Source organism: Girardinichthys multiradiatus, chromosome 21 (assembly GCF_021462225.1).
Source record: "Girardinichthys multiradiatus isolate DD_20200921_A chromosome 21, DD_fGirMul_XY1, whole genome shotgun sequence".
Lineage (NCBI taxonomy): Eukaryota > Metazoa > Chordata > Actinopteri > Cyprinodontiformes > Goodeidae > Girardinichthys > Girardinichthys multiradiatus.
The window spans coordinates 22,783,436-22,796,852 of NC_061813.1; the positions used below are offsets into that span (position 1 = coordinate 22,783,436).

Below are 13,417 nucleotides of genomic sequence, written 5' to 3' on the forward strand. Positions count from 1 at the left end.
GAAAGGGTGTTTTTTCATTTATTACTTGTCCTTGCTGGGTCAATGGGAGCTGGTGCCTCCTGAATTGATTCTAGAATTGCGCCGCTCAAGGTGGCAGCAGGTTGGAGTAGCTCTGTTACTTTTGATTCTGATTTATTCTTTTTTGGGAACTATTCCTCTTGTGGTGGATACAGTTGATTTTTTTTTTTGGACGACTGTCCACTCTGGTGTCAGATGCTGTGCAGCTTGGAGGATTTTTCTTAATACTTTCTATTTTTGGACATTTGTTATGATGCATTGCCACGGCAACGGGGTTGTTTCTTACAACCGGGAGCAGCTGATTAATATCTCAAAAGCTCAAATAATACTTCAACTACAACCTCAAATCCCTGATGAGTTGAAAAGGAGACGCCGTGGATGCAGAGCAGGAGCTAAGAGAAGAGAGAGAAGGAAGTTCAAACTATCTCTTCCGTCGATTATGATGGGCAATGTGAGATCGTTGGGAAACAAGTTGGATGAACTCCAAGCCCTACAAAGGACCCACCCAGAGTACCGGGCATGCAGTATTATGTGTTTTACTGAGACATGGCTGCAGGATCATATCCCCGACTCCAGCATCTGTCTGCCGGGCTTCTTAACCATACGAGCAGACAGAGATTTAAAGAGGAGCGGCAAATGTAAAGGAGGTGGACTGGCAGTACTTGTGAACAACAAATGGTGTAATCCAGGACATGTAACTGTGAAGTGTCATCTCTGCAGTCCAGATATTGAACTGTTGGAAGCAAGTTTTCGTCCATATTATTTACCCAGAGAGTTCACCAGTGTTATTTTGGCAACAGTTTACGTTCCACCTTCCGCTGTTCCCGACACTGCATGTGATCCCATCAGCTCAGTTGTTGCTAAGCTACAGACACAAAACCCCAATGCTTTTGTGGCAATTTCTGGTTATTTTAACCACGCTTCACTCTCTGCTACACTTCCAACGTTTCAACAGTTTGTCAGCTGCTCTACCAGAGAAAACAAAACATTGGATTTGTTTTATGCAAATGTCAATGACTCATACATCTCTACAGCAAGACCTCCTCTAGGCAAATCAGATCACAATTTTGTTTTTCTCTGCTCGAAATATAAGCCCCTTGTTCAGAGGCAACCTGTAATAAAGAGGACTGTGAGAAAATGGTCACAGGAAGCTGAAGAAGCTCTGCAAGGTTGCTTTGAGGCTACAGACTGGGACGCACTTCGCCAGCCACATGGAGAGGACATCAATGCCATGACTGAGTGTGCAACCGACTATATAAACTTCTGTGTGGATAACATCATCCCCACCAGAACCGTGAGATGCTTCTCCAATAACAAACCTTGGATCACCAGTGACCTGAAGGACCTGCTTAACAAGAAAAAAAGAGCCTTCAGAGAGAGAGACAGAGAATTATTGAGGATTATACAGAAGCAACTTAAAGTCATATAAGAGACAGCAAGGAGGTGTACAAGAAGAAGATGGAGAGCAAGCTCCAGCTAAACAATATCAGAGATGTGTGGACAGGGATGAAGAAGATCACAGGCTTCAAGCAGAAGGATGATTAGACCGATGGAGGTCTGGACAGAGCCAATGAACTGAACACATTCTTCAGAAGGTTCAGTTCAGAAACAAGCTTTGCATCCTCCTCTCCTGCTCACAGCCAAACAGACATTCCATCTTCCTTTGACCCACAGGACCCACAGCTGTCCAGTAACACCTCACATTTTTTATCTTCCACCTCAGCCCTAGACCCTTCTGCTTCTACATGTTTGCCTTCAACCATATCAGAAGATGCTGATGCTTCCTTTGCTTCCACCTGTGTGTCTCAAGAAGTCAAGTGGAGATGCAACTGGAGAGACTGAATCAGGATAAGGCTGCAGGTCCAGATCATGTCAGCTCTAGAGTCCTGAAGGCCTGTGCAGAGCAGCTCTGTGGGATTCTGCAGCACCTCTTCAACCTTAGCCTGGCCCAGAAGAAGGTTCCGGTGTTGTGGAAGACCTCCTGTCTTGTTCCGGTACCAAAGAAAACTCACCCATCAGTCCTCAATGACTATAGACCTGTTGCCCTGACATCTCACATCATGAAGGTCCTAGAGAGACTCCTGTTGGCCCACCTGAGTAAGCAAACAGTAAACCATCAGGACCCCCTTCAGTTTGCTTATCGCTGTGAAGTTGGAGTTGAAGATGCCATCATACACCTGCTTCAACAAACCCACTGTCATCTGGACAAAGCCAGCAGCACTGTGAGGATCATGTTCTTTGATTTCTCCAGTGCATTTAATACAATCCAACCTGATTTGCTTTGTCAGAAACTCCAGAAGACTCAGGTGGAGGCCTCAACAATCTCCTGGATCAAAGACTACCTGAAAAACAGACCACAGTTTGTGAGACTGAAGGGTTGTGAGTCTAACCAGGTAGTCAGCAGCACAGGAGCACCACAGGGGACTGTACTCTCACCATTCCTTTTCACTCTGTACACCTCAGACTTCCAGTACAAGACAGACTCCTGTCATCTGCAGAAATTCTCGGATGATTCTGCAGTCGTGGGGTGGATCAGAGATGGACAAGAAGCTGAGTACAGGAAGGTGGTGGACCACTTTGTGGCATGGTGAGGAAACAATCATCTCATTTTGAACGTGACTAAAACAAAGGAGATGATTGTAGATTTTAAGAGAAACAGGAATAAGTCAAAAACTATTTCTATCATGGGAGAAGAAGTGGAGGTGGTGGAGGAGTATAAATATCTCGGTGTTCACCTGGACAACAGACTAGGGTGGAGATGCAACTGTGAAGCCATCTACAAGAAGGGACAGAGCAGACTGTACTTCTTGAGGAAGCTTAGGTCCTTTGGTGTTTGCAGCAAGATGCTACATATCTTCTATAAGTCTGTTGTGGAGAGTTTGATCTCTTCTGCCATCATCTGCTGGAGAAGCAGCATCAGAGTCAGGGACTTAAAAAAGCTCAACAAGCTGATAAAAAAGGCTGGTTCTGTTCTGGGGACTCCTCTGGAGATCATTGTGGAAAGACAGATTCTTCATAAAATTAAGAACATTATGGAGAACCCTGAGCATTCTCTTCATAAGACTGTCCTACAACAACAGAGTGTCTTCAGTCAGAGGCTTCTTCAGATCTGCTGTAAGACGGAGCGCTACAGGAGATCCTTCCTGCCCACAGCCATCAGCATCTACAAGGATTCTTTGAAGAAACCTTCATAATGAGCTACAACAACATTTAATTTCCCTTTGGGATTAATAAAGTATTTTTGAATTGAATTGAATCTCCAGCAGTCATTGGGCAAGAGGCAGGGTACATCCTGGACAGGTCACCAGTGCGTCACAGGGGAACACAGAGACACACAGGACAAACAACTATGCATGCATACCCATACCTAAGGGCACTTTAGAGAGACCAATTATCCTAACAGTCCTGTTTTTGAAATGTAGGTGGATGCCCGGAGTATCCGGAGAGAACCCAGTATGCACAGGGAGAACATGCAAACTCCATGCAGAAAGACCCCATGCCAAGTTTCAAACCCAGGATTTTCTTGCTGCAAGACAACGATGCTACCAACTGCTCCACTATGCAGCCCAATTGCAATTATTACTGCGTATGTTTTTTCTTTTTGTTATTATCATTATTACCTTTTTTCTTACTTGCTATGTCCTATTCATTATTTACCTTGTATTATTTTAACATCTATAAAGCCTCGTCATCATCAAAATACATAATTGTGTGCTACAAATCCACCTTTGACTTATTAAAACTTATTTATCAGTTTCCTGCCTCATCACAATTCCCACCAAAACATTTGTCAACCTCACACAATAAGGACATAACCTTAGCGCTGATTGACTTAATAAGGAGACTGGCCACCAGGCGGCGCTGTCGCACAAAATTTGACTGAGAAAACGCCTGCTCGCTTTTTTGGTCCATGGACATTTGGCCAAAACAGTAAATCAAGATAGCCAAATAAGTACACATTTATTGGAAAGATCCACAAGGCTTTATCAAGGCGATGCTTTTTGAATAACTTTTTGTCAGTTTATTGAGTTGTCAACCGAAACGTCACGATAATTAGTTCTGCAACTGTTTATTATAAAACAGCAGAAATGTAACATTTTAGTGACATAAATACAAAAAGCCTCACCATCAGTAACAACCGTTTTCGGTTGATACAGCTCTTATAAACCCCAATTTCACGACGCCACAACTGTTTATAGTCTTAAATTTACATCTACTTTGGCGCGCCTGAGTAAATTAGTTGTACTCCTCTGTAAACGACGCTTTTTTTATTCTATAAGAACCACAGTTAAGGGTGGGGGTGTTATACATAATATATCCTTTCAACCACAACATCCATTGACAACATTGTTTATGTTGTACAGCTGTGACTCCAAGAAACTGTCGTGGCTGGCAGATTAAATGTCGTCATTGTGATGCTGATTAATCAAACGGTTAGTACCATAATCCTAACAGGTAAATCGCCTCGGGACGGCACAGGAGCCCCCACCCCCGGCGGTAACTGAGTCGATTTGTGCTCGGAGCCCCGTGATGTGGTTTGGTGTGTGCGGAGGGGGGAGGATAGGAGCAGCAGCAGCAGCAGCAGCAGCTACCAGCCAGATAAACACTCAGCATTGGTTTGCAGAGAGCAGGAGTAACATGGCGGCACAGTTAGCCAGCAGAAATATTGTTTCACTACCGCGAAGGTCAGAGCAGGCTGGGATAAACGGGATTTAACAGCGAGGACAAGGCGGAAAGTTTCAAATCGTAAGTAGCCACACGCCTCTGTGCTTCTGTTAGAGAACATACGGGTTGTTTTCGTTGTGAAATCCGCGATTCCATGCGAGAGGTCTCCAATCTCGGTTGTGTCTGTCTTGACAGGCTCTCTCGCTTTGGCGTTAGCCTGTTAGCAAGCGCTAGCCTCTTGGCTAGGCTCCCTGCTTGTGGCACTTGTGTTTTCTGCTGCAAACTAAACTAGACGGCGAGCTTGCAAAGAAATTACTGCATGTTTCATGTGCTGTTTTTATTCGACGTGGGTGCGGCCAACTATATATCGTCACCAAACCCGAAATCTAACGTGCACAACACTTTCATGTGTCATTGTTATTTTGTGCTGAGTTAGCGAGTGACCGTTCCTTCAACACCGGGACGAAGTTCGCCAGTTTAGCAGGGACGTAGTTAGCATGCTAACGGTTTTAGCTGCTGGCTAGTCTCTCTGTTGGGCAGAAGATGAGCGATGTTCCCATCACCATGTGTTGGAGCGGACATCTATTCTGGCGTTTGTTGTGGTTGTAACGAAGCTTCTTTGCTACGTGCCATGTCAGATAAAGTTGATGAAATTGTTCACGGTGCTTGGAGGACTATTTCCCTTTGGTAAACTAGTGTATATTTTCCTTTTGGCGAGCGTCACGATCCATCGTCAGTGTTCACTACTACCCGAAAAACCCCTCCAGCGTGTGCGTGGGCATTTTAAACATGCCACATACATTGCCTTTGCATATTGTTGAGGAACCTAAACCTGTTTGAAACCCTATCTACAACGTTACTCTTGCTCTGTATGATGTGTTCCCAAGTCGTCTTCTTGTTCACTGATGTTCTCCTGCAGACCTCTGAGGCCTTAGCAGAACAGCAGTATTTGTACTGAGATTACATTACACTCTATTTTCTAATAAAGGCGACTGTTGAAGGCAGTTGGTTTGTTTGAATTGTATTTTAGGCGTATCAGAGTAAAAGGAGGTGAAATACAATCACACGCCGCACTTTTCAGATTTCTTTGTCAAAAAAAGGGGAATTACTTGCAGAGAGCAGCTGTATTTAACTGAGATTACATTACACACAGGTGGACTCCGTTTAGTAGTTAGGTGGTTTGTAAAAAGTTTTGGTTTCGTTGGATTTTTCTAGGGGTATTTGAGGAAATGGGCCTGACAGCAAATACAATCAAATGTTTTTAGACTTAAATTTGTAAAAGAAAAAGGGAAAAATTGGGTAATTATGCACAGAGGGAGGTGCAGGACAGCAAAGCCTAATAACAAAAATGAAGGGAGAAAGTTTTGCACACTTTATTTTTACAGTGGGAGTAATTTATATACTGGCAGTACTCCAAGGCAACCTGGATTGACTTCAGGTCAATAATACATGTCGATATTTAGACCTCCTATAGGGATGACGTGGAACCCTACATTCTGCTTTTTGAAAAAATCACAAATGAATAGAGTACAATTACACGTCTTCTCTGCATTGTAAAAAAAACATCACATTTGCATCATGAATCAATAACGTAGAGAACCATAAGACACAGTAGCAGAGTAGTAAACTGAAGGAAAAGTATTATATGTATCAGTCTATAGACTAAAACTGTACGCATAAATATGTTATTAGCCAGATATCATTTTCATTTTACTTCATTACTCCACACACTATGAAAGAACATACAATCCCAATAAAATAATTTAGAGTTTTGTTTGAAACGTGACAATGTACTAAAGGTTCAAGGAGTGTGCATACTTTTGCAAGTTATGTAATATAAAGTCTGTTATAAAAGTTCTGGCAGTTTTTCTTAGCTTTTTAAATTTCTGAAACTAGTGATAGAAGAAATATGGCATTATGACATTAATGATATAATTAGGACAATATTGCCACCTTGATACTGTACCCTGATACTGTATGTTTAAATTGAAATTAGTTGGACACGATTTGCGCTGATCAGGATTTGTCTGGCCAATATTGATCTCAACCAATTTGTTTTTTCTCACAAAGACTATTTTAATAGCTAACAGGAAAAAATGTGCTGTGGGCCCTTTTAAAAAGAGGTAGTTTGGAACCCAATAGAAAATGAAGGAATTGCAAGATTATCTCCATTTTTGCATCGATGTGTCCCTAACCTTTATCTGATTTTTATTAATTGTCAAAGTGCATCAGTATTGGTTGATGCATTTGGCAGACCAGATATTGTGGGAGTTTTTCCATTGATTGACTTGCCAATCAGATGAAAACTGTCCAGTTCTGATCTGCCTGATTGATTGTAGCATCTCTAAATGTATTTCTTGTTTCTTGTGCAAACCATCTCAGTGTGCCAGGATTAGTAAGCCACATCACACAAACTCCAAATTGGTGTACATTCAGTCATGTGTTTTTATTTTCTTCCTATCTATTCCCAAAAAATGAAACTTTCTGATGTTTGTGTTTTGTGTCGAGCTGCATAAAGCTTTGAGATGCACTTGACTTAATTCGCCTCATCTAAGGTGCCATGTTGCAATTTTTTTTTTTTTTCCCCACGCACACTGCGTTGTCGATGCTGATCCGGTATACTGAGCAGCCTCTCTCAGACTTACAAGTGAGTAGAAAGAATGTTTTCTGAAAATGTAAGCCAGTAATGCTTCGTGGGGGGATGCTGCTTGGAGGTTTCACTTGTGTGTTGCATTGTTGTGTCCGTGTTTCGAGTGGAGCGCTCTCCTTCTAAAGGGGCCCTTCTGCTTGACTGACTCAGAACTATACAGGCAGACAGCTTGTGTCATTTCAATGAGAGTCGGCACATCTCTGGGGGAACGCCTCCCGTGGAACCAGTTGAGCAGCCTCTGTTGCATCATTCAGCCCACCTGATGGTGCACCGTAGTTGTCACATCGTTGATACGAGGTTTTACGTGACATGTTGTCCTGCTGCAGCTTGGTTTCAGCTACTTTGCCTCTGTGAAAATTGGATGCGATGGATTTCAGTCACATCTGCCAGAAGTCATAACAAAAGACACGTTTCAAGAAGTTTAAGAGAAACACAGTTGGCACGAGGTTTATGGTTCTCATTTGGAGCACCTTGGCCTCATTCAAAGCATTTTAACTGATTTACTGCCTGGCAGGAAGATAAACCACATACTGTGTGTTTTGACAACGTTGTTAAACTCAATGTATGAACTAATATGAAATAGATTCAGTTGGAAAATAAAGTAAATTGTATGTTACGCTTGGCAAACTCAGCTGTGATCTGTTACCATCTCAGATGGTGTGGGATTTTGCACCTTTGGTTCAAGAAGAACACCCCACATCAGTGCCAAATGAGCAAAACCAGTGATCTATACCCCCCAGCTGATTTTATAATGCAGACTGATGTTGTGTTTGCAGTAAATGGGAATCATTCAAAATTTAGAGGTCACTTTTTTTTTCAGCCGACTCTGTTAAGCTCCATTCGCCCATAGGACAACCCGTTCGCTGTGGCTGTGCTCGAGCAAGTTCCCGCATCCACATGAACAGCGTTGCCTTTTAGTCTGCTGCATAAGACACTGTTCATGAGGACCGCTGGCACCATAAATTAAGTCCTCTAGATCATTTTCCAATGTTGGGAGCATGAAGATGGAAGGATCTTTTGATCATTTTGTTCTCATTATTCTGCTGAAACACCCAGCGATGGTCCATTTTCATTTTTCTGGCAGATGCCACCAGATTTTTCTTTAAAATGTCTTTTGTATTTTAGAGTTCATAAAGTCATGCATTATAACAAGGTTCTCATGACTTTAGAAGAGAAACAGGCCCACTGCATGACAGGTCCTTCACCATACCCAATAATGGGCATGAGTTGTGTTTTTTTTTGTGCATAAATTCATCCTTTGTTTTACACCACACTCACCTGAAGTGTTTGTTGGCGTAAAGCTCCATTTTGATCTCGTCGGCCCAAAGCACAAAGCACTCTATCAATTATAAAAAAGTATTCAGCTATTTCAGTTGCATGTGTTTAAGGGAATGACTTTTACTTTTTTCTTAACTTTTTCCCCCAACTGAGTAAATATACTCAACATCATCAAATTAACGGTTAAATTTTCAAACATTGCTAGACTGAAAGGTGGACTTATTTTATTAAATTTTTTTTTTTTTTGACACATCTTTGCCAGGTGTGCCAAAAACTGTACAGGGTGCTGTAGGTAGATGCGAGAAGGTGAGCAAGAAGAATTAAACTTTTTTTAACATCTTCATCTCAAATGACTTGAATCTGTTGACTTAATAGATCAGACTAAAGAAAAATGTAATGTCAGAAAGGCTTTTTGCTTGAAAAATATTCTCATCTTACCTGATGGCCATTTGGGTGTGTTAAATGCCGATCTTAGAGCAAGCTTATGACACCTCCTAACTACTCTGAAAGAATGCAGTCCCTTTCACATTCAAGCCCACATTCCTCCAGTGTCGAGCATAGCTGAATGTCCGAGCTCATTTCTGCTTTAAAGTGCAGACAAAATTGTCTAATTAAAGAATAATGTTAATGTGATAAGAGAAAAATAGGAATATCCTTTTCCACTGAAGAATGTCAGTGGGATGATGACAGAATCCATGCAAGCTCTTGCGCAAATATTTGGATGTTTACACAAGGAAAGCTGGCTGAAAGTTTTCACACACTAACTTGGCACACTGTACTGGCTGTTTCCTCGTTCTCTGACCGAGCAAAACGTGAAGCCGTTTTAGCAGCAGGGGTGTGACACGATGAAGCCCATCAGGTCACATGATTTAAATGGCGCTCTCTTGCTTATCAGTTATCTGGTTTTCCACTCTGGGCTTTATGGAGTCTTTAAAGTTATTCACAACACCATCCCTATTATTTCAGGATTAGACTTGATTTGCTTCCTGCTATTTGTTTTGCTTATAACTTTATTAAATGAAGCTGCGTTCTTTTGTCTTTTTTAGGTACTTGGCTGACGACAATGGTCTGACTTTTGTTTTGTGTTAGACTGCTTTGTTGCAGTACAGCTTAATCGTTTGACCCTTGTTCTGTTTCAGACACTGTGGTTTCGTTTGACTCTTACTGCCCTCTTAAAGCAATGTAACAGTATTAGTTTTTATATATGGCAGTTAAATGTATAAACCAAATGCTGTTTACATGCCATGCTGTAATACGAAAGTACAAATTGTTAGTGCAGGGTACAAACAATTTTCTGAATTTTGTAGATTAGTATAAAAACACTCAGAGTTGATATTAGCTGGTTAGTTGGGCTATCTGGTCTGGCCGCCAGCCTGCACTCAACTGCTTAACAGACATGCTGCTTGTAGCTTCTCTAGTGTAGTTTCGAAATGGCGTTGCCTTAATAACAATAGTGGGCTGCTCTCCTTGTAGTTTCTAAGACATGTGCAATTGGAACATATTTCCAAATGGTCCACTACATCTTTGCCTTTTTTTGGTAAAAGTTTAGTAGTCTCCTTTGAGCCTCCTGATGGGCAGTGCGCACCAACAGGTAGCAGGGAGGGCATGCTTGTGATGAAAACTCTGGTTGTGCTGTTACCTTCTCTGGCATATTTGAAAGGACTTAAAATCTAGAGTTCATTTGGTGAACATTTGTTGCGATTCTGCAGCATCTTGATGTAAAGTGATTCTGGTTACCACTCCTTTAGGACGCTGAACTGGGGCATCAGGGTCTACCAGAATGCACACCCAAGACAAAAGTAGTGATTGCAAAGTCTTTGGTTCAAATGTGGCACAAAAATACGATAAAATAAGCTTAATCTTTACAAACCATTTGCTTCCATATCAAGGAGATGCTTGATATGGAATCAGAGGTACTGTCAAATTTGAGGAAATAACACAAATCTCTTAAATTTGACAGTACCTCTGCTAATTTTACTGCCTTGATTTGGTAAATAATATATTTTCATATTCTAAGTTAAATGATTTTTACTTTTTATTTTTCACCTTTGCAGCTTAAGTTTCCCTTTTTGTTTTTCTTTGTCGATGATCTCATTGATTTATAACTCAATTTGCTCATTTCTGACCTGGTTCAAAAGTCTGCGTTGGGTGAATGAAACTGAGAAACGGTTGTCAGAATTTGATAGGTTTTGCTATTTTAATATAAAAATGTCTAATTATATTTTTTGATTTATACCTGCTAAACAGAAAACTCAACATAAAATATTTTAATGGAAAAAGAAAAGTTGTCAAATGCCTGTAAAAAATGGTTCTGTAAATATTTGTAGATCTGAAACAGAAACAGGGTTTCATACGGTTCCCTGCTTAAAATAAAAAAAATAAATGTCCTAAATTCTTTGGGTTGATTATATTTGCCTAGACTTTGCCTTTGTGTTTGTTTTTGTTACATGATGAGGCCTATTTTCTGAAAATACACTACATCGTGAGGACCATAGCCTGGCCCCATGGGGAAATTGTTGTTGTTGGCTTAGTGGTGAGGTTTAGGACTAAGCTGTCAGTTATATTTAGATTGAGGTATGTACTAGTAATGGTTAGGTTCAGGGTAAGGGTCAGGGTTATTCCCTGTAACTGAATGAAAAATGAATGGAAACCAGTGCAAAGTCCCCATAATGATAGAAAACCCCCAGCGTGTGTGTGTGTGTGTGTTTTGCAACAAAAACAGGATATGGCTCACTTTTGCTTTATTTAGCCAAGTTTAATTTATGGGTGTGCTTTTTACAAAAAATCATTGGATGTTTGTAGTCCTATTTGCTTTCATATTCAATTAAGTCCAGGAAACGTGGTTGAGAAAAGATGAATACAGGTTCAATTTTAAATGGATTAGAATGTCTTTTTTGAAAGTCCTCGCTTCGGTGAAGATTCCACCCGAACATTTTTAAAACTTTGACCAACTTCAATCACCTGAGCTGGCAAGCTGTTGTTAAACTCTCGTCAAAGGGTCACATCAAATCATTCTGACGGCCGCAAATGGCCCCCGGACCACACGTTGGACACCCCTGGCTTAAGATAAGTTCACCGGATGCCCACTGAAATGACGACAACAGCGACTTTTTAAAAATGTCAAATTTGACCAGAGAACTCTGTTGCACCCACACTCTTTGCCAGCACATTTTGACTCATGAACACAGCTGGAAAACTGCAACTGTCTCAGCTGATAACATGTGTGGGATCAGTTTTGAACAGCACCTTGTATGCTATTGTGCCACACAGCCCCTCTAATATTTTCTCCTAGGCTAATTGTATCAATTGTTTTAATTAAGTTGTAAAAAAAAAAAACAACAGGAATCTGAACTTTTCACAAAGTAAATGCAAAGGGTTTTTGTCCACACACATGTTTTTACTTCATAATTAAAACAAGAAACGTGCCTCCTATTCAAGTTTAGATACAGCAGATCTGAATGATCGTGTTATCTCTCCATCACATCGTCTGTAAGCTCCTCGCTGTATTCTTGATATGACACACACCTCCCCGTGTTATCTGCTGCCTTTGTCTCGCCGGGCATCTCACCCTGCTGTCTCTGCGTTTGTGTCGTCATGGAAACAGGCGTGTGACAGGTCTTGGGTGGGCGTGAGGGATGAGCTGTGGGGTAATGGCCAGGTTTTCACAGCGCAGAGGAGGAGAGGGGATAGTGAAAGAGCAGAGAGGAGACCTCTCAAAGTAAGGCAGAGACTGTTAACGAAAAGCTGAGTGGGCTTCGGTGTGGAAGGGAAGAAGTGGGCATTATTAACTCTGTCTCTGCTTCAGCAGTTGTTGTCATTGTGTTATTAGCAGGCTTCAAATCAGTTCCCTTATTTGTCTGTGCCAGAATATGACAGGAAATCAGCCTGCAAAAGATCTTTTGCTATCTTAGCTTGCAAATTTCAGTATACTAAGAAAACCGTAAGTAGTTAGGGCTCATTTTAGTTAAGCCAGAGAAAGAAATGTTATACAACAAACTTTAGATGGGCTTCTTTTATAAATTTCCTGCTTTATTTAGAAAAGAAAAGGAAAAGTAACCGCCAATTTCTGCCAATCAAATGCACTTTCTCAACTGCTCACCAATACCTCTGAATATCCCCATGAACTAAAGGTATTGAATCATTAACTGTCTCTTGTCTTTTAAACAGGGCTTGGACTTTAAAGCGATAATTAAGTAATTGCAGAAAATAAAATAACACGTTTAACCCACACTGTCGAAGGTAAACGCATACGCCATTTAAAACTAGTGTTAAAATGAGTAACTATCAGATGTGCAAGTGAATGCAGCGCAGAATGATGTACTCATGTTTGACTGGTGACAGGGAGCACCATGAAGTCATCAGAGTAATATTTAAAGCTATGGTTAGATTAAACCACACCAGATAACACCAGTAGTAGTGACAGAGTGATTCCTCAGAGTAAACTTTATCAGAAATTAATTCTACAGAGCTCCAGCATTTAGAAACTCAAGCCAGCGAATATATGAAATGAGAAAATGAGATTTCTTAGCAAGGTGAGAAGGCAAAACAGCTGAAGAAGTGATCACAGCCTGTCTGTGTCACCATGCCAATATGTTTTTAATCCAGTTTTTTTCTTACTGTCTTTTTTTTTGCCTTTTGGTTATTTATGCACCATTCAGACTGGGTGAAGAAGCGAGCTGAGGAAAATACATTTTGTGTAGGGGATCTAAAGTCCACGAAAATGCATTGTTTGCTACTGTTTTCTTTTAAATGGCTTTTATGTCATTTATTTAATTTCTTTAACCAGTCAGACAGTAGAGAAATGGG

General features: G+C 41.0%; 1 protein-coding gene across 5 annotated transcripts in view; it reads left to right on the forward strand.

The window, feature by feature from the left end:
• Positions 1–4,498: 4,498 nt before the first annotated feature.
• Positions 4,499–13,417, forward strand: part of ncoa2 (nuclear receptor coactivator 2) — a 102,731-nt gene continuing 93,812 nt past the window's right edge. For 3 of the 5 annotated variants that reach the window (XM_047350512.1, XM_047350510.1, XM_047350513.1), the window contains exon 1: positions 4,500–4,764. The gene's annotated coding sequence lies outside the window, so the exon portion shown is untranslated. Of the gene's footprint in view, positions 4,765–13,417 lie in introns of all 5 variants that reach the window. The other 2 variants (XM_047350509.1, XM_047350511.1) reach the window with 1 other exon arrangement.